General features: G+C 38.9%; 1 pseudogene; it reads left to right on the top strand.

Annotated features, from left to right (window-relative positions):
- Positions 1–20000, top strand: part of LOC123511641 — a 42553-nt pseudogene that overhangs the window by 22365 nt on the left and 188 nt on the right.

Raw genomic sequence — 20000 nt, 5'->3', positions numbered from 1 at the left:
GAAAAATATGTATGTATGTATGTATGTATGTATGTATGTTTTTTTTTTAGGGATTTTGAACGTATAAAGAAAAAAAAACTTGTGTGATGGTTCTTTATAGTTTTTTCTTTCTTTTTTTTTTATTTATATTAGAGAAATCATGTCACGTATTTAATGATTTATTTTTGTGTTTGTTTTTTCCTTATCTATTTTTGTTTTTCCTTTACTTATTTGTTAGAAAAATTGTGACTTATTTCATTAATTTTTTTTTTTTTTTTTTTTTTGAATGAAGGAAAGTCAATGAAGGAAAATCAAGGAAGGAGGAAAGAAGAAGGAAAAACGAAGGACATTGAGGAGAGTAAATGAAGACAACTCAATGAAAGAAAATGAAAAAAAGAAAGAAATGAAATCAGAGTAAAGACAAACATTACAAACAATCCTGCAATATGTCCTTCATTCAGTTTCCTTCACTAAGTTTCCTTCATTCACTCCTTGCATTCACTCATACAGTTGACATTATTTTCCTAGTTTCCTTCATTCGTTTTCCTTCATTAAGTGACTTTCATTTACTTTCCTTCATTCAATTTCCTTCCTTCAATATTTTTCCTTATTCATTTTCTTTATTAACTTTTTCATTCACTTTCCTTCTTTCACTCTCCTTCATTCACTTACACAGATTATTTTCCTTCATTCGCTTTCCTTCCTTCACTTCCCTTCATTCAATTTCATTCAGTTTACAGTATTTTCCTTCATTTTCCTCATTCATTTCCTTCATTCACTTTCCTCTTCTTTTATCATTCATTAACCTTTTTTCATTCAGTTTCATTCATTTTCTCTCCTTCATTCCCTTTTTTCCCTTTTTCCTTCCTCACTGACATTCCTTCAATCACTTTCCTCCACTTTTATCCTTCATTAACTTTCCTGCATCTCTCCTTTCATGATTTTTTTTTCCCTTCCATCGTCGCCCATCCCATTAACAGGAGGCGAGGGGAACATGACAAACACATCACTTTCTACACACGATGCATCCAAAATATCAAGACCCACACAGCAAGACTCATTTCCACATTTCCTTAGTTCCCTTCCACGTCTTGTCCTATTTCATAACGAGGGAGTCAAAGTTAAGTTAGGTTAGGTTAGATTAGTGTTTTCCAAGGCCACAGAGATGATTAGCGTGGTTTTCAAGAGTGTTTCTCCAATTAATAATGTAGAAATCTTGTCACTCTGCCTCTAGAACCATAAAAATGCCTTTGAAAACGCTTCAGATACCACGAGTGTTTTCCAAGAGGTTTTCAAGAGTGTTTCTCCATCCACAACACTCTCCCTCACTTTCTCTCTCCCTCCCTCCCTCTTCGCTCTCCCTTCCCAGGATTAAGGACGCGGAAAGCAGAGAGTAAATGTGGAATATACGTAATGTACAAAGGTTAGTCTTTTGTTCTCTCTGGCTCTGGTGTCACTCTGGCTCTAGAACTATACAAACGCCCTTAAAAGCCCACTATTCTCTCACTACAACTGTTTATACAATCTTGTCGCTCTGCCTCTTAAAACATAAAAAAAACCTTAAAAAAATCGTGTAAATTTAAGTAAAGCCTTTTGAAATAGCGGAGGTGAAGCGCAGGAGAGTTTGAGGATACGAGCGTTGGTTAGATAAGGTTAAGTTAGGAATACGAGCCAAGAAATGTACGAGAGTTTAGTAATTGCAGTACGAGTTTGTCTTACTATGCCAATACTCCTCCTGTGTGTCAATATATAGTGAAAATATAATAGATACGCCAATAAATAAATAGATAGGTAAATAAAATAAAGAAATGTACGATACTTTGGTAATTAATGTACGAGGTTTGTGATATACTGAAAATTCTCCCGCTGCATGTCAAGAAATAGTGAAGATAAATACATAAATAACTGAATAAATGAATAAATAAATGAATAAGCAAATAAAATAAATACGTAAATAGACGAATAAATGAATGAATAGATAGATAGATAAATAAATAAATAAATAAAGAGATACAAGACTTGAACACAAATACAAATGAGTGGATGAATGAATGAATGAACAAAATAGATGAATAAGCAAGCAGATACACAATTGAATAGATAATACACACGTGGACATAAATAAAAATAGATAAAATAAGGGAAATTAACAGTGATTGATGAAACAAGAGAGACACAAGGCAAATGAGCGACGATTAATGAAACAAAGAGACACACACACTCACCAATCCCGTGCAGATCCAGAAAGTTTCGTCCTCCTTCACTCACTGTCCTGAAATGAAACAAAAAAAAAAAAAGCACCAAATTAAACAACAGTAAGTGAAACAATATGAAAAACTCACTTAAACACTCACATTAGTACCAAAAATTTTCACCTGGACTCAATCTTTCGTAAAATCTAATAAACAACCCAACCAAATCGTGGAAATCAGGCAAATTGAACGAATACAAATGAAATAATATGAAAAACAGGACTAATATTCCCTATAGTGCCAAATAGTTTCGTCTTTTTTCGTGCGAGTGCTTGTTTTCTATCGCCTGGCACGGAATGGTCTCACTATATACCCAATGGAGAGAGAGAGAGAGAGAGAGAGAGAGAGAGAGAGAGAGAGAGAGAGAGAGAGAGGATGAAGGATGAGAGAAGTTTAGACATAGATAGATTAATAAACAAACAAATAAATAGATAAACAAATAGATACAGAGAGAGAGAGAGAGAGAGAGAGAGAGAGAGAGAGAGAGAGAGAGAGAGAGAGAGAGAGAGAGAGAGAGAGAGAGAGAGAGAGACATGAGAACCTTCGATCGATTAATAGAAACATGAAAACCAATATATGAATGAAAGAGAGAGAGAGAGAGAGAGAGAGAGAGAGAGAGAGAGAGAGAGAGAGAGAGAGAGAGAGAGAGAGAGAATGATTGCGTCCACACTCGATAACGAAACAAAAGGTGGATTCTCATTGGCTGAAGTTCAAGGGAGGGACTGAAATCCTGCTTCCTGATTGGTTGTTCATATATCGCCCCTCTCCTCCTTGTTAGGCAGTGGAGGTAACATATTAGTCTCCTCCTCCTCCTCCTCCTCCTCCTCCTCCTCCTCCTCCTCCTCCTCCTCCTCCTCTTCTTCTTCTTCTTCTCCTTCCTCTCCTAGTATTTTTCATTTTTTTCCTTGATTTTGCTGTTGTTTGCTTTGCTCCTCCTCCTCCTCCTCCTCCTCCTCCTCCTCCTCCTCCTCCTCCTCCTCCTCCTCCTCTTTTTTTTCTTCTTCCTCTCCTCCTAGTATTTTTCATCTTTTTCCTTGATTTTGCTCCTCCTCCTCCTCCTCCTCCTCCTCCTCCTCCTCCTCCTCCTCCTCCTCCTCGTCCTCCTCCCTCCTCCTCCTCTTCCCCTTCTCCTCCTTGCGTTTTTTTTACGTGTTGTTGTTGTTGTTGTTGTTGTTGTTGCTTCTTTCCCTCCTCTTTTTTCTCCTTCTCCTCTTCTTCCTTTTCCTTCTCCTCCTCCTCCTTTTCCTCCTCCTCCTCCCCCTCCTCCTCCTCCTCCTCTTCTTCCTTCCTCCTGGTCTTTTCTATTTTTTTTTTTAGTTTTCATGTGATGTTTTTTTCTTTTCTTCTCTTCCTCTCTCCTCCTCCTCCTCCTCCTCCTCCTCCTCCTCCTCCTCCTCCTCCTCCTCCTCTTCCTCTTCTTCCTTCTTCTTCGCTCTACTTCTTTTTCTTTTCAATTTTTTTTCTCTTTTCTTCTTCTTCTTCTTCTTCTTCTTCTTCTTCTTCTTCTTCACTATCTTATTCCATCTCTCTTCCCTTCTACCTTTCTTTTCTTCTCCTCTTCCTACTCCTCTTTCTCATTTATCTATTTATGTTTCCTCCTCTTTTTACCTCCCTCCTCCTCCTCCTCCTCCTCCTCCTCCTCCTCCTCGTACTAACACGCCAAATTTGACTCGTAAACTTGCCTTGTGTTTTGAGAAGAAAGGAAGAAGACGAGAGAGAGAGAGAGAGAGAGAGAGAGAGAGAGAGAGAGAGAGAGAGAGAGAGAGAGAGAGAGAGAGAGAGAGAGAGAGAGAGAGAGAGAGAGAGAGAGAAAACACGATATAAAACACACAGAAAGAAAAGCATTGTGTGTGTGTGTGTGTGTGTGTGTGTGTGTGTGTGTGTGTGTGTGTGTGTGTGTGTGTGTGTGTGTGTGTGTGTGTGTGTGTGTGTTGAGCAGATAACTTTCCCATAATTCAACTTCAAAATGTGGAAAATTAATGTTGAAAATACGAGAATGATTTTGTTGTTGTTTGTTTTTCTTCCAAACATGAAAAGAGAAACAGATGAAAATGAAATGAAAATGAAAATAAAAGGAAGAAGAAAGGAAAATAATAAATAAATCTAATAAAATAGAAGAAATAATGAATAAAAGGTTAATATTCACGTTATATAGAAATTCTTGTATCAGGAAAAATGAAAAGAAAAGAAAATAGGAAAAAAAAATAGAAAATGATAGAAATGAAAAATAAAATGTAATGTATTGTGTATTTATAACAGATTATTTCGACACACTAAAATAAATAAATAGAAAAATGGAAAACAGGGAATTCTACGCCCAAATAAAAGTTAATGAACGAAAAACAATGAAATAAAATGAACGTGTGTGGAATTATGTTAAAAAAAAAAAAAGGAATAAATAACACTAAGGAAAATGGGGAAATAAAGAATAAATAAATAAGACTACAAAAAAATAGAAAATGCAAAAAAACAACAAAAAAAAAAAAAAAAAAAAAAAATGCAGGAGAAAAATATTGTATGTCATAAATATCGTACTTACAACATCAACAACAACAACAACAACAACAACAACAACAACATCGTCCACGCTAGAAAGAGGGGTGCGCCGTGATACAGTGGAACCATGCGTGCTTTGGGCTCCGACGGATCTCCAAGCGCACGGGTTCGAATCCTGTCCACGGTCAGAGTGCAGGTTGGGCTTCCTCACTCGGGGCAACGATAGAAGGTACCACAAAAATATCCCTTTAGCCCAGAAATTCCCGTGAAAAGCCCACATGGTATAAAAAAAAAATATATCGAACGTGGCAGAAAGATCGTACACCAAAAAAGAAAGTTATCGTACTTGTGAGGAAAAAATATCGTACACTTTAGGTATTTGGGACATGCTTTGAGGTGTGATGGTGAAGAGAGAGAGACAGCCTCTTGGGGATGACTGAGGGGAAGAAGGCACGAGGGAGACAGAGGGTGAAGTACATGGATGGCGGGAAGAGAGAAGATGGAGGATGTAGTTAAGAGTTGGATGGATATAGAAGAGGTGGTACTCCATTCTCACCAACGTCATCTCACACGGCACGGAATGGTTACCGAATGTGGAGAAAAAAAAAAAGTATCGTACATCAAAAACAGGCATTCGTTCCTCTAAAAAGGTTAAAGTACTTGGAAAAAAAAGCAATATCGTACAGGTTCTCAAGATTATCGTACGTGCAAGACCATATACAAAAAAAAAAAAAAGTTATCGTACTAGTAAAAATAAGATATCGTACATCCAGAATAGATATCGTACACTAAAAAAAAAGGTTATCGTACTTGTAAGTAAAAAAAGAACCATCGTACACGTTTGAAATTCTATCGTACATGTAGAAAAATTAATCGCATATTCCCGAAAACAATAGGTTATCGTAGTAGTAAAAAATAAAGGTTATCGTACATGGAAAACAATTATCGTACTAATGAAATAATCGCATATCCCCAAAAACAATAGTAAAAATAGTAGTAAAAAATTATATCGTACACTTTCTAAAGATTATTATACATGGAGAACAATTATCGTACTCTAAAAAAAGATTATCGTACTAAAAAAAAGATATCGTACACATTCTAAAGGTTATCGTACGTGGAACAAAGTCATGGTGCAGTACTGGAGAGAAGTTATCGTACACTTAGCAGGATTATCGTACCGGCGATGTAACAGGAAGAGCATCAAATTAAACTTTTGCCGCACCAACTTACAAGTCAAGAAGAGAATTAATTGCCCCGCCAGATTGATATAAGAACTTCCCCAATCTTGGCCGCGACCTGCACACCACCACACAGGCCAACACACCCTGCCCTGTCCTGTCCTGTCCTGCCCACCCTTCACCAACACACCCTGCCCTGCCCTGTCCTGTCCTGCCCACCCTGCCCTGCCCTGTCCTGTCCTGCCCACCCTTCACCAACACACCCTGCCCTGCCCTGTCCTGTCCTGCCCACCCTTCACCAACACACCCTGCCCTGCCCTGTCCTGTCCTGCCCAGCCTTCACCAACACACCCTGCCCTGCCCTGTCCTGTCCTGCCCACCCTGCCCTGTCCTGTCCTGTCCTGCCCAGCCTTCACCAACACACCCTGCCCTGCCCACCCTTCACCAGCACACACTCACCTGCACCCACCATACAGGCCAACACACCCCCTGTCCTGCCCAGCCTTCACCAACGCACCCTGTCCTGCACCTCACCACAGGCCAGCACACCCTGTCCTGCCCAGCCTTCACCAACACACCCTGACCTGCACCTCACCTCACTCAACACAGGCTGACCTGGTCTAATACGGCCTGACCTAACCTAATAGTCTGACTTAATGTAACACAGGCTGACTTCACCAAATAGTAACACAGCTCACCTCATGCAACACAGCTTGACCTAATGAAACACAGCCTCATCTAATGTAACAGTCTCACCTAACCCAATACAGCCTGACTTACGTAACACAGCCTGACTTAATACAACACAGCCTGAATTTATGCAACACAGCCTGACCTAACCTAACGCAATACAGTCTTTTTTATTGAATTACCAAGGCAATCTAAACACATAGTAACTTAACCTAACTTAACCTAACCTAACCTTTTATTGAATTACCAAGGCGATCTAAACACATAGTAACTTAACTTAACCTAACCTAACCTAACTAATCTTAATAAACCTTGACCCTAACTTACCTTTTCCTTATCTAGCCCTGGACTAACTAACACACCGTAACTAATGCTAACTTAATCTACGTAACTTGAAAGGAAATAAAAGATAACCTAACTCAACTTAATCTAACTATACACCCCCTAAAAAAAAAAAATGGAGAAATTAATACACAAATAAAATAAAAGAGAAAAATTGTAACATAACTCTACCATACAAAAAGACAAATAAAAAAAAAAGAAACGTAATAAAAAAAGAAAAAAAATTGTAATGAAAACTTGATCTTAACTATACTGAAAAAATAAAAAAGAAAGATGGACAGACAGAATAAATAAACAAACAATAAAAAAAGAGAAAAAAAAGAACGTAATGCAACTTAAACAAATTAAATAAACAAAGAAAATGAAAAGAGACACAACAAATTAACCTAACCTTCCTAACTAGAGAGAGAGAGAGAGAGAGAGAGAGAGAGAGAGAGAGAATAACCTAACCTAACCTAACCTACGCTAAAGTAACCGAGGCAGACCCAAGGGAGGTGAATCAATAAGAGAAAACCACGAAACGCTTTGAAACTGAACGAAACAATGTGAAGCGATCCCTCTTGTCCACGGCGATAGAGGCTAAAGTTACTGAAGAGGAGGAGGAGGAGGAGGAGGAGGAGGAGGAGGAGGAGGAGGAGGAGGAGGAGGAGGAGGAGGATATTGAGAGGGATGAGAGAGGTAGAGGAAACTAGAGAAGGGATGGAGAGAGAGAGAGAGAGAGAGAGAGAGAGAGAGAGAGAGAGAGAGAGAGAGAGAGAGAGAGAGAGAGAGAGAGAGAGAGAGAGCAGTTTATTTACTTTATTTATTTGTCTTCCATTAATTATATCACGCAAATTTTATTATTATTATTATTATTATTATTATTATTATTATTATTAGTAGTAGTAGTAGTAATAGTAGTAGTAGTAGTAGTAGTAGTAGTAGTAGTAGTAGTAGTAGTAGTAGTAGTAGTAGTAGTAGTAGTAGTAGTAGTACTAATAGTAGTAGTAGTAGTAGTTATTGTAGGTCGATTGATTACTACTACTACTACTACTACTACTACTCTCTCTCTCTCTCTCTCTCTCTCTCTCTCTCAAGGAAATTCGTGACAAATCCAAGACTTCGTGCCTCCTTCCTTCCTCCCTCCTCCTCCTCCTCCTCCTAAACCTTCTCCTCCTCTCTCCCGAGAGAGGTTAAAACCTCTCTCGGAAGACAAATTTCTGGAGGAGAGGCGAAATTCAACCCCGAGAGAGAGAGAGAGAGAGAGAGAGAGAGAGAGAGAGAGAGAGAGAGAGAGAGAGAGAGAGAGAGAGAGAGAGAGAGAGAGAGAGAGAGAATATTACTTGAAATGAAGGTGAAGAATTGTATTATGAGTATATGTCGGTCTAACTCACACACACACACACACCACACACACACACACACACACACACCACACACACACACACACACACACACACACACACACACACACACACACACACACACACACACACACACACACACACACACACACACTCACTCAATGTTAATCTAATATAAGGAAAAATAATGTGAAATAAATGTTCTCAATCTTATTTCACTAAGGCAAGACAAACTTTATCTAACTTATTGATAACTAAACTCAATAATACTTAACAAATATAACGTCAATCTACCATAAGGAATAATAATGTCAAATAAAACAAATTTAATTCTCTCAAGCTAAAACAAACTTAATTTAACCTAACATTGTGAAAATTGATAACTAAACCTCACTATTTTTTTTCGTTTGTCTATAAATGGTAAACAAATATTAACATTAATCTACCATAAAGAAAAATAGTGTCAAATAAAACTCGTAATTTAATTCTCTCTAAGCTAAAACAAACTTAATTTAACCTAACTTATTGTGAAATCTGATGTCTAAACCTCACTTTGTTTTTGTCAATAATAGTAAACAAATATAACGTTAACTAACCATAAAGAAAAATAATATAAAGTAGAATTCCTAATCTAACATCACTAAGGCAACACAAACTTAATTCAACCTAACTTATTGTGAAATGACGTCAATTAAACATCAACAATAATAGTAAACAAATATAACGTTAACTAACTATAAAGAGAAATAATATAAAAGCTGACCCAAAGGAACTCAACACAAACCACACCTAACCTAATCTAACATCACTAAGGCAACACAAACTCAGTCTAACCTAACTCATCCTAACCACACCTAACCTAACCTAACCTAACCTAACCTAACCCAAAGGAACTCAACACAAACCACAACCTAACACAACCACACCAACCTAACAACACCATACCTAACCTAACCTAACCTAACCTAACCTAACCTAACCCAAAGGAACTCAACACAAACCACACCTAACCTAACCTAACCTAACCTAACCTAACCTAACCTAACCTAACCTAACCTAAGGAACTCAACACAAACCACACCTAACCTAACCTAACCTAACCTAACCTAACCCAAAGGAACTCAACACAAACCACACCTAACCTAACCTAACCTAACCTAACCTAACCTAACCTAACACAAACCACACCTAACCTAACCTAACCTAACCTAACCTAACCCAAAGGAACTCAACACAAACCACACCTAACCTAACCTAACCTAACCTAACCTAACCTAACCTAACCCAAAGGAACTCAACACAAACCACACCTAACCTAACCTAACCTAACCTAACCTAACCTAACCTAACCTAACCTAACCTAACCTAACCTAACTCAACACAAACCACACCTAACCTAACCTAACCTAACCTAACCTAACCTAACCACACCTAACCTAACCCAAAGGAACTCAACACAAACCACACCTAACCTAACCTAACCTAACCTAACCTAAGCAAACCTAACCTAACTTACCCTAACTTGAACCAAACTCAATACAATACTTAACTAGAGAGGCGCTGAAACCTAACCTAACCTAAAAAAAAAGAAAAAAAAGAAACTAGACCTAACTTAACCAACTTAACTTAAACCTATCCTAACAATTCTAACTTAAGCCTCACCCATTGCAGTATTTAACAAGACAGGGGCACTGGAACCTAACCTAACTTAACCTAACCAATCCAATCCTAACCAAACCTAACCTAACTAACCCTACCTTAATTAAACTATCTGTAACCCAACTAACTTAACTATGACTTAATTCCACGCAATATTATTTCATGCAAGAGGGGAAGGTGGCAAAGGGCAACAGCAAACACAAAGGCTCACTTGATTGCTAGTTCCTTTAAAGATGAGAAGAATTAGTCAAAAAAATAAATAAAATGAAAAAAAAAATAAATAAGAAAATAAAGGCTCATTTGATTGGCAGTCCCCTTAAAGATTATATGAGCCAAAAAAGTGAATAAAAATGAAATAAAATAAAAATAAAGGTTCATTTGATTGGCAGTTCTCTTAAAGCTTAATGGTTAGTCAAAATTCAGGGACAAATGTCTTAAACCTTCCTCTTAAAAGACTTAACGAGAGGCGGCACTGATTCCTAACCTAACCTCAGCTTTAACTTAATGTAATATTTAAGACAAAGGCACTGAAACCTAACTTAACCTAACCTAACCTAACTTATTCCAATATTTAAGAAGACAGGGGCATTGAAACCTAACCTAACCTAACTTATTGCAATATTTAAGAAGACAGGGGCACTGAAACCTAACTTAACCTAACCTAACTTATTGCAATATTTAATAAGACAGGAGCATTGAAACCTAACTTAACCTAACCTAACCTAACTTAAAGCAATATTCAACAAGAAAGGGATACTGAAACCTAACCTAAGCTATCTGAACTTAATCTAAACAAATTTTAAACCTAACTTGTCTTAACTTCACCTAACCTAACCTAACTTCCCTAACCTGTCTTAACCTCACCTAACGTAATCTAACCTCACCTAACCTAACCTAACCAAACAAAGACTAAAATCAACCTCACCTCACTTCACCTCACCTGAACTAACCCTAAGACCAACCTAATCTCACCTCACCTCACCTCACCCCAACCTCACTACATCTAATCCTACGTAACACCAACCTCACCTCACCCCAACCTGACCTTCCCTCACCCCACCCTACTTCACCTCAAATCACACCAACCTCTGACCTGACCTTCTCTCACCCCTCCCAACAAACCCTGACCTAACCTGACCCCTTCCTCCCCTACAGGTGTCATGGATCCGCCACCGGGACACACACATCCTGACGGTGGGCTCCTTCACCTACACCAGCGACCACAGGTTCTCGGCGCTGCACAGAGAGGGCACCAACGAGTGGACGCTACAGATCCGCCAGCCCACAGTGAGGGACACCGGCCTGTACGAGTGTCAAGTGTCCACCAAGCCCACCAGGGGTTCCTCATTAGCCTCAGTGTTGTGGGTGGGTGTCTGTGTGTGTGTGTGTGTGTGTGTGTGTGTGTGTGTGTGTGTAAAGGTGTACGTTTTAGGAGAGTAAAAAAAAAGTAAGAGAGAAATAAAAAGGAGAGAAAAGAAAGGGTATAAATTGATAGATAGATATAGATAGAGATAGAGAGAGAGAGAGAGAGAGAGAGAGAGAGAGAGAGAGAAAGGGAGATAGAGTAGTGAGAGAGGGCAAGTGTGTTTGTCTTTGCAAGGGAGAGGGTGAAGTGAAGGGGATGAGAGAGAGAGAGAGAGAGAGAGAGAGAGAGAGAGAGAGAGAGAGAGAGAGAGAGAGAGAGAGAGAGAGAGAGAGAGAGAGTTTAGATAGACAGACAGACGGACCAACAAATAAACCAAAGCAACTAAAACAAAGACAGAAACAAATAAAGAAAGTTAGAGAGAGAGAGAGAGAGAGAGAGAGAGAGAGAGAGAGAGAGAGAGAGAGAGAGAGAGAGAGAGAGAGAGAGAGAATTATTTAGGTGAAGACAAGAAACAGGATTTTCCCTCAATCTCTCTCTCTCTCTCTCTCTCTCTCTCTCTCTCTCTCTGGTCGTCATCATTTTCCCATTTTAAAAACAAACTATATTTCTCTTTCCGTTCTTGTTTGTGCTTCTCCGTACTATATATAAGAGAGAGAGAGAGAGAGAGAGAGAGAGAGAGAGAGAGAGAGAGAGAGAGAGAGAGAGAGAGAGAGAGAGAGAGAGGATAAACAAGCACCTTCCTTCATCACATATTTTTCTATCTTTAAATACTCCTCAAAACACTTAAGCGCATTAGTAGACAACCTTTTTTCCTTCATCTTCAATCCTTCACACAAACATTTCACATAATTTCCTTCGTTTTATTTTCCACTTTCCTTCGTCACAGCTGATTAAAAGGCAACCTCGCATCTTTATTCCCTTTTTCTGTATCTCATTCAAAAACCACTATTCTTACCTTCAAATGACAGAAAATGGCCCACAAATACCTCAGCCTATCACAATTAGAAGACTTATAGGCCTACTCGTGAAAGTGTGAAATGTGGTTGCCTATCTTCACCTATCCTATCAAGAAATGGGTTTAATTTTTCAAAAGCTCTGTGATTCAGTATTAATATTTCCATCTAGTTTGTTTTATTCATTCACTCTTTCTGCTCCTCCTCTTCCTTTTCTTCTTCTTCTTCTTCTTCTTCTTCTTTTCTTCTTCTTCCTACTCCTCGTCTTCCTTTTCCTTATCTTTTTCCAATTACGCACATTTTATCGTCATTCTTCTTCTCCTCCTTCTCCGTTTTTCCTCCTCTTCTTCCATTCTCCTCCTTGTCTTCTTCCTCCTCCTCATCTTCATCATCCTCATTATTATCTTTTTCATTAACTCACATTTTATCCTATTTATCCAACCTCCTCCTCCTCCTCCTCCTCCTCCTCCTCCTCTTAATCATCATCATCGTCATCATCATCTATTTCATTCACAAATATTCCATCTTCCTCCGCCTCCTCTTCTTCCTCCTCCTTCTAATCACCATCATTGTCATTTATTTCATTAACACACATTCCGTCCTCCTCCTCCTCCTCCTCCTCCTCCTCCTCCTCCTCCTCCTCCTCCTCTCTCTTCTTCTTTCTCCTCCTTTTTCTCTCCCTCCTCTTCTTCCTTCTTCCTTCCTCCTTTTTTCTCTCTTTTCCTCCTCCTCTCCCTCCTCTACCTCCTCTTCTTCCTTGTCTTCCTCCTCCCTCTCCTTCCATAATCCTCCTTTTTTCCTCCATTTCCTTCCTTTCTTCTCCCTTTTCTCTTCCTCCTTCTATTCTCCATTCTCTTCTTCCTTCTCTCCGTCCTCCTCTTCTTCCTTCCTTCCTCCTCCTCCTCCTCCTCCTCCTCCTCCTCCTCCTACATTAGCAAAAGTGAACCAAAAATAAGATCCAGTAATTAGAATGAACAATGGCTCACAACAACACACCTGGTGATTAAGAGCGACAACAGGTATATTTTGGTGATTCCCGCCCGTGTGCTGTTGTGGTGATTAATTTGGTGCCATTGTTATCTCGCCGCTCACGTCACCAGGCGAGGGAAAAAGTCGCCTCTTCATCACTTTTTTCCATTCTCTCTCTTCTTTGTTTTGCTTTAATCAAGACACCCAATGCTTGCTCACACTCTTAGGCCTTCCCATTCATTGCTACTGTCTTTCTCTCTCTCTCTCTCTCTCTCTCTCTCTCTCTCTCTCTCTCTCTCTCTCTCTCTCTTTGTTTGTCCATTTTCTTTCTTTTCCTTCACTGATTCAAAACTTTTCCTTCCCTTCTTGTTATGGAAGTCTGTCTCTTTGCCTATTACATTTTTACCATTAGCTTTTCATTCTCCTTTTCTTCTCTGTTGTTGTTGTCATTTCCTTGATTTCCTTCTCTTCAAAGCCTTTCATTCCAATTGTCTCCTTCATTGATCTTTTTTCTTTTCCTTCATAAATTCAAAACGTTTAATTTTCTCCATCAACCTTCTGACTTCCAATAGACCCTTCCTAATTGTCAATAAAATGGTCTAATGGTCCATAAATCTCAAGGTAAAAATGTGTCCCAGTACTGAAGGGGTTAAAATAGTGAAGACTTTGGCCATTAATCTTCTGACCTTCATAAACCCTTCCTAATGTCAATAAAATGGTGTAATGGTCCATAAATCTCAAGGCAAAAATGTGTCCCAGTACTGAAGGGGTTAAAATAGTGGAGACTGTTGCCATTAATCTTTTGACCTCCATAAACCCTTTCTAATGTCAATAAAATGGTCTAATGGTCCACAAATCTCAAGGTAAAAATGTGTCCCAGTACTGAAGGGGTTAAAATAGTGGAGACTGTTGCCATTAATCTTCTGACCTCCATAAACCCTTCCTAATGTCAATAAAATGGTCTAATGGTACACAAATCTCAGAGTAAAAATGTGTTCCAGTACTGAAGGGGTTAAAATAGTGAGGACTGTGGCCATTAATCTTGTGACCTCCATAGACCCTTCCTAATGTCAATAAAATGGTCTAATGGTCCACAAATCTCAAGGTAAAAATGTGTCCCAATACTGAAGGGGTTAATTTCCCTCTGCATAAAGAAAATCAACCCAGTTTTCTCTTTTATTGATACAAGAATGATATTTTCCTGACTATCTGAAGTTATAACATTTTCCCATTTTCTCTTTCACTGGAACAAAACTTTTCCTTAAAACTTTCTTCATTAACACAATTTTCTATTCTTTGTCTCATATATTTTTACAATTATTTATTTTTCTTATTGTTATTGTTCTTATTATTTTTGTTGTTATTGTTTTTGTTGTTGTTTCTGTTATTGATGCTCTTTTGTTAATGGAGGTAAATATTTCAATTCTCTCCTTTATTCCTTCTTCCTTTTTATCTTCTTTATCCTTCTCCATCTCATTCCTTCTTCTAAACACTTTGCTTTTACTTCTTCTCCTCTCCTTTATCCACTTCCTTCTTCTTCTCTATCCTTCATCTCTCATTTATTCGCTTCCTTTCTGTTCCTCTTCTAAACACTTCCCTTTTTTCCTCCATTTATCCTTCCTCCTCTCATTCCATTTTCTATCTTCCTTCTATTCTCCTTTATTCCCCTTCCTGTTCCTTCTTCTAAATACTTTCCTCATCTTCTTTATTCGCCTCTTTCTTGTTCCTTCCTCTTTATATTCTTCTCCTCTCCTTTATCCGCATTCCTCCTGTTCCCCTCTTCTAAACATTTTCCTTCTCATCTCCTTTATTCTCCTCCTTCCTGTTCCCTCTTCTATATATTCTCCTTCCTCCTTCTTATCTCCTTTATCCGCATTCCTCCTGTTCCCTCTTCTAAACATTCTCCTTCTCCTCTCCTTTATTCTCCTCCTTCCTGTTCCCTCTTCTATATATTCTCCTTCCTCATTCTCCTTTATTCATCTCCTTCTTGTTCCTTCTTCTAAACACCTCCCTTCTCCTCTCCTTTATCCACATTCCTCCTGTTCCCTCTTCTAAATATTCTCCTTCCTCCTTCTCATCTCCTCCCTGTTCCCTCTTCTAAACACTTTCCTTCTCCTTCTTCTCCTCTTCTATATCCGCCTTCTTCTAAACACGTTCTTTGCTTCTTCTCCTTTATTCTCCTCCTTTCCATTCCCTGTCCTTTACTTTAATGGGAAAGAGTAATATTTCCCTCAATTTCCATAATAAATATCGTGACCTACTTAGAATAAAATAAATAAATAAGGATTCCAGGTCGTTTTTTTGTTAATTTACATATTTTTTTGACAAAGAGATCATTTCATTCCAGGAACGCTGTCAATTATAAACAGATAAAAAAATGAATTGCCACTGGAAGGCCACAAATTATTATCATGTGTACCAAGTATTAATTATTCAATATATTTCTATTTTTTTTTTCCTTATTTTCATGTTTTTTTTTTTCGTTTTTCGTTTTTTTTTCGTTTTTTTTTTTACGTGATTTATAAACTATGCATGTTACTGAAGGGTTTTTGATTTATTTTCTAGTTTTTTTTTTTTTTTTTTTGCGAGAAACCCATTTTTTTTTTTTTTTTTGCGACAACCTCCATCACCATTTTCTTTTTTTTTTTTTTGCGACAACCTCCTCACCATTTTTTTTTTATTGCGACAACCTCCATCACCATTTTCTTTTTTTTTTTTTTTTTTTGCGAGAAACCCCTTCACCATTTTTTTTTTTTTTGAGAGAAATCCCCATCACCATTTTCTTTTCTTTTTGCGACCCCCTCACCATTTTCTTTATTTTTGCCCCCTTCACCATTTTCTTTAATTTGCGACCCTCTCACCATTTTCTTTAATTTCCGACCCCTCTCACCATTTTCTTTAATCTGCAACCCCCCTCACCATTTTCTTTAATTTCCGACCCCCTTCACCATTTTCTTCATTCTGCAACCCCCCTCACCATTTTCTTTAATTTCCGACCCCTTCACCATTTTCTTCATTCTGCAACCCCCCTTACCATTTTCTTTAATTTTCGACCCCTTCACCATTTTCTTTCATTTCCGACCCCTCTCACCATTTTCTTAATTCTGCAACCCCCCTCACCATTTTCTTTATTTTCCGACCCCTTCACCATTTTCTTTCATTTCCGACCCCCTCACCATTTTCTTCATTCTGCAACCCCCCTCACCATTTTCTTTAATTTCCGACCCCTCACCATTTTCTTTAATTTCCGACCCTCTCACCATTTTCTTTATTTTGCGACCCCCTCACCATTTTCTTTCATTTCCGACCCCCTTCACCATTTTCTTTCATTTCCGACTCCTTCACCATTTTCTTTAATTTCCGACCCCTCTCACCATTTTCTTCATTCTGCAACCCCCCTCACCATTTTCTTTGTTTAATTTCCAGTCACAGTTTATTTATTCATTCATTTATCATATTCACTTATTAATATTTCAATGGAGGAGAAAATTTATGTATATTCTTAATTTTCTTCTTTAATTAATAGTTTGTCATTTTCTTTTATCCATCTTTACTTCAATACAGGAACGAATGAAGTAAATGAAATAATGAAGAAAGATTGAGAGGAAGGGGAAGGAACGGAAAGGAGAGAAGGAAGAAGGAAGGAAGGAAGGAAGGAAGAAAGGAGGAAGGAGGGAGGACAGAAGGGAAGAAAGCAGTTAGGTCAGGAAGGAGGGAGGAAGGAGAGAAAGGAAGGAAAGGAAAGGAAGGAAGGAAGGAAGGAAGGAAGGAAGGAAGGAAGGAAAAATGAATGAAAGGAAGGAGGGAGAGAGGGGAGATAAGAAGAAAGGAAGTAGATAAGGAAGGAAGGAAGGAAGGAAAGAAAGAAAGAAAGAAAGAAAGAAAGAAAGGAAGGAAGGAAGGAAGGGAAAAAAGGAAGGAAGGAGGAAAAACAATGAAGGAAGGATGGAAGGAAGGGAAAGAAGGAAGGAAGGAAGGAAGGAAGGAAGGAAGGAAGGAAGAAAGAAAGGAAGGAAGGAAAGAAAGGAAGGAAGGAGGGAAGGAAACAATGAAGGAAGGATGGAAGGAATGAAAGAAGGAATGAAGGAAGGAATGAAGGAGAGGTGGCATTCCTTCTTTCTGCCTTACATTTAAGAAGAGTAATGACGCTTTAAACACAATGAAGGAGAGGAAGGGAAGATCTCTCTCTCTCTCTCTCTCTCTCTCTCTCTCTCTCTCTCTCTCTCTCTCACAATTCTGCCAGCAACAAATATAATTGGTCGATATAATCTAATTTGTTCCTTCGTTAATTTACTTCCTCTCCTTCCTTCCCTCTACGCACACACACACACACACACACACACACACACACACACACACACACACACACACACACACACACACACACACACACACACACACACACACACACACACACACACACACAGACACACACACATACACACGAGGAATCATAATGAAAACCATCTCATTTGCTGTAAACTAATAAACGATTAATATTTTTTCCTCTCTCTCTCTCTCTCTCTCTCTCTCTCTCTCTCTCTCTCTCTCTCTCTCTCTCTCTCTGCAGTGCCCCGTGCCAGCATCCTTCACTCCCCCGAGCTGTACACTCACGCCGGGGGACCACTGAACCTCACCTGTGTTGTGTACCCCAGCCCCGCCGCACCGGAGTACATCTTCTGGTACCGCAAAGGACAGGTGAGGCTGATTAGTGTGTGTGTGTGTGTGTGTGTGTGTGTGTGTGTGTGTGTGTGTGTGTGTGTGTGTGTGTGTGTGTGTGTGTGTGTGTGTGTGTGCGTGCGTGAGTGCGCTTTTGTTTTGACATTTTCTCAACACTACGACAACAACAATAATAATAATAAAAACAATACCACCACCACCACCACCACCACCACCACCACCAACAACAACAACAACAACAACAACAAAAAAACACTAAACACTAATTTTCACTCACTCCACCCACTCTCTCTCTCTCTCCCACTCACCACACCCTCCCTTACCCCTTCCCATCCCTTCCCTCTCCCACCACCTCACCCTCACCCCTCACAGGTAATTAACTACGAGAGTGACGGGAGTGTGAGGGTGGATGTGAGGCAGCAGGGAGAGCGAGCAGTGTCCAGCCTCCTAGTTCAGCGAGCGACCCTGGGGCACTCCGGCCGATACCAGTGTGCGCCCTCCAACACACGCCGCGCTGCCATAGACGTGCATGTTTTTAAGGGTACGTGCTGGGAAGGAGGGAGGGAGGAAGAAGGAAGGAAGGAATGAGGAAGAAAGAAAGAAAGCAGATAGATGAGGAGGAATGGAAGAATAGGAAGGGATAGATGGAAGGAAAAGTAGGAAGAAAGGAAGGACTAAAGGAATGAATGAAGAGGAGGTGGTTAGATAAGGACGATAAAGAATGTAGATAAGGAAGGGAGAGTAAACCAGGGAGAATATAGGACGATAAGGAAGGGTAGAGTAAGTGTGTGTGTGTGTGTGTGTGTGTGTGTGTGTGTGTGTGTGTGTGTGATGTGGTTGGGTGGTGAATGGATAGATAGGTAAATGAATAGATAGAAAGAGCGAGTGAGTGTTTAATAAATGGATAAATAGATAGATAGATAGATAGAGAGACGGTTAAAAGATAAAGACTGATAAAGACAAGACTACAAGGGAAAACAAATGATAAACAAACAGACAACAATAACAATAACAATAACAATAACAACAATAACAATAATAATAATAATGAGAGTAATATTAATAATTCAATTGGAAAATACATAAAACTGAGGCAATTAATAATATTCTCTCTCTCTCTCTCTCTCTCTCTCTCTCTCTCTCTCTCTCTCTCTCCATCTCATTTCTATTCTATTTCCTCATTCTCTCTCCTTCCCTCCTCTTTTTATTTTCCATTCTGTCTCATCTTTCCCTCTCCCTCTCCCTCTCTCTCTCTCTCTCTCTCTCTCTCTCTCTCTCTCTCTCTCAGCAGCAGAGGAGCCGGCAGCAATGCAGACAAGTGGGAGCATTTCTATACCACTACCAAATCTTCTCCTGTTAGTAATGGTGTTAGTGACAAACTGTTAGTGTGTGTGTGTGTGTGTGTGTGTGTGTGTGTGTGTGTGTGTGTGTGTGTGTGTGTGTGTGTGTGTGTGTGTGTGTGTACTTTAATATCTCAAAAACTACTTCCATAAGTTTACAATAATATACATAAACACAGATTTAGATCATATACAAAAGGTTATTCATACAAGAAACGACGTGTAAATAGTATGCTATGTGTGTGTGTGTGTGTGTGTGTGTGTGTGTGTGTGTGTGTGTGTGAATGATTTTTTGTGGTTTAACTGTGGTGTGTATGAGTGTATGAGTGTTGTAGTATATGTATATCTGTTTCCTATGTATAGAAGAGGGATTATGTGTATGTATAAATATGAATGCAAGTATAACTCTTTCCTGTGTGTGTGTGTGTGTGTGTGTGTGTGTGTGTGTGTGTGTGTGTGTGTGTGTGTGTGTGTGTGTGTGTGTGATATTTACAATGTATAAGTATGAATGAGTGTATAGTTGTAGAATATGTATGTTTTTATGTATACTTCAGAATGAGTCATTTATTATCTCTTTCTATGTATAAGTGATGTATACAACATCTCTTTGTATGAATGTAATATGTATATGAAGTATGAATATTTTTAAATGTATGAAGACTTAAAAATTCCTTGTATGATATTATGTATGAATGAAATGATGTGCGTATGTGTGTTTGTAGTCTATCTGTATGAATGAAGGAAATTATG

The sequence above is a fragment of the Portunus trituberculatus genome, chromosome 4 (genome assembly GCF_017591435.1).
Source record: "Portunus trituberculatus isolate SZX2019 chromosome 4, ASM1759143v1, whole genome shotgun sequence".
NCBI lineage: Eukaryota > Metazoa > Arthropoda > Malacostraca > Decapoda > Portunidae > Portunus > Portunus trituberculatus.
This window is presented reverse-complemented; position numbering and strand designations above follow the sequence as displayed.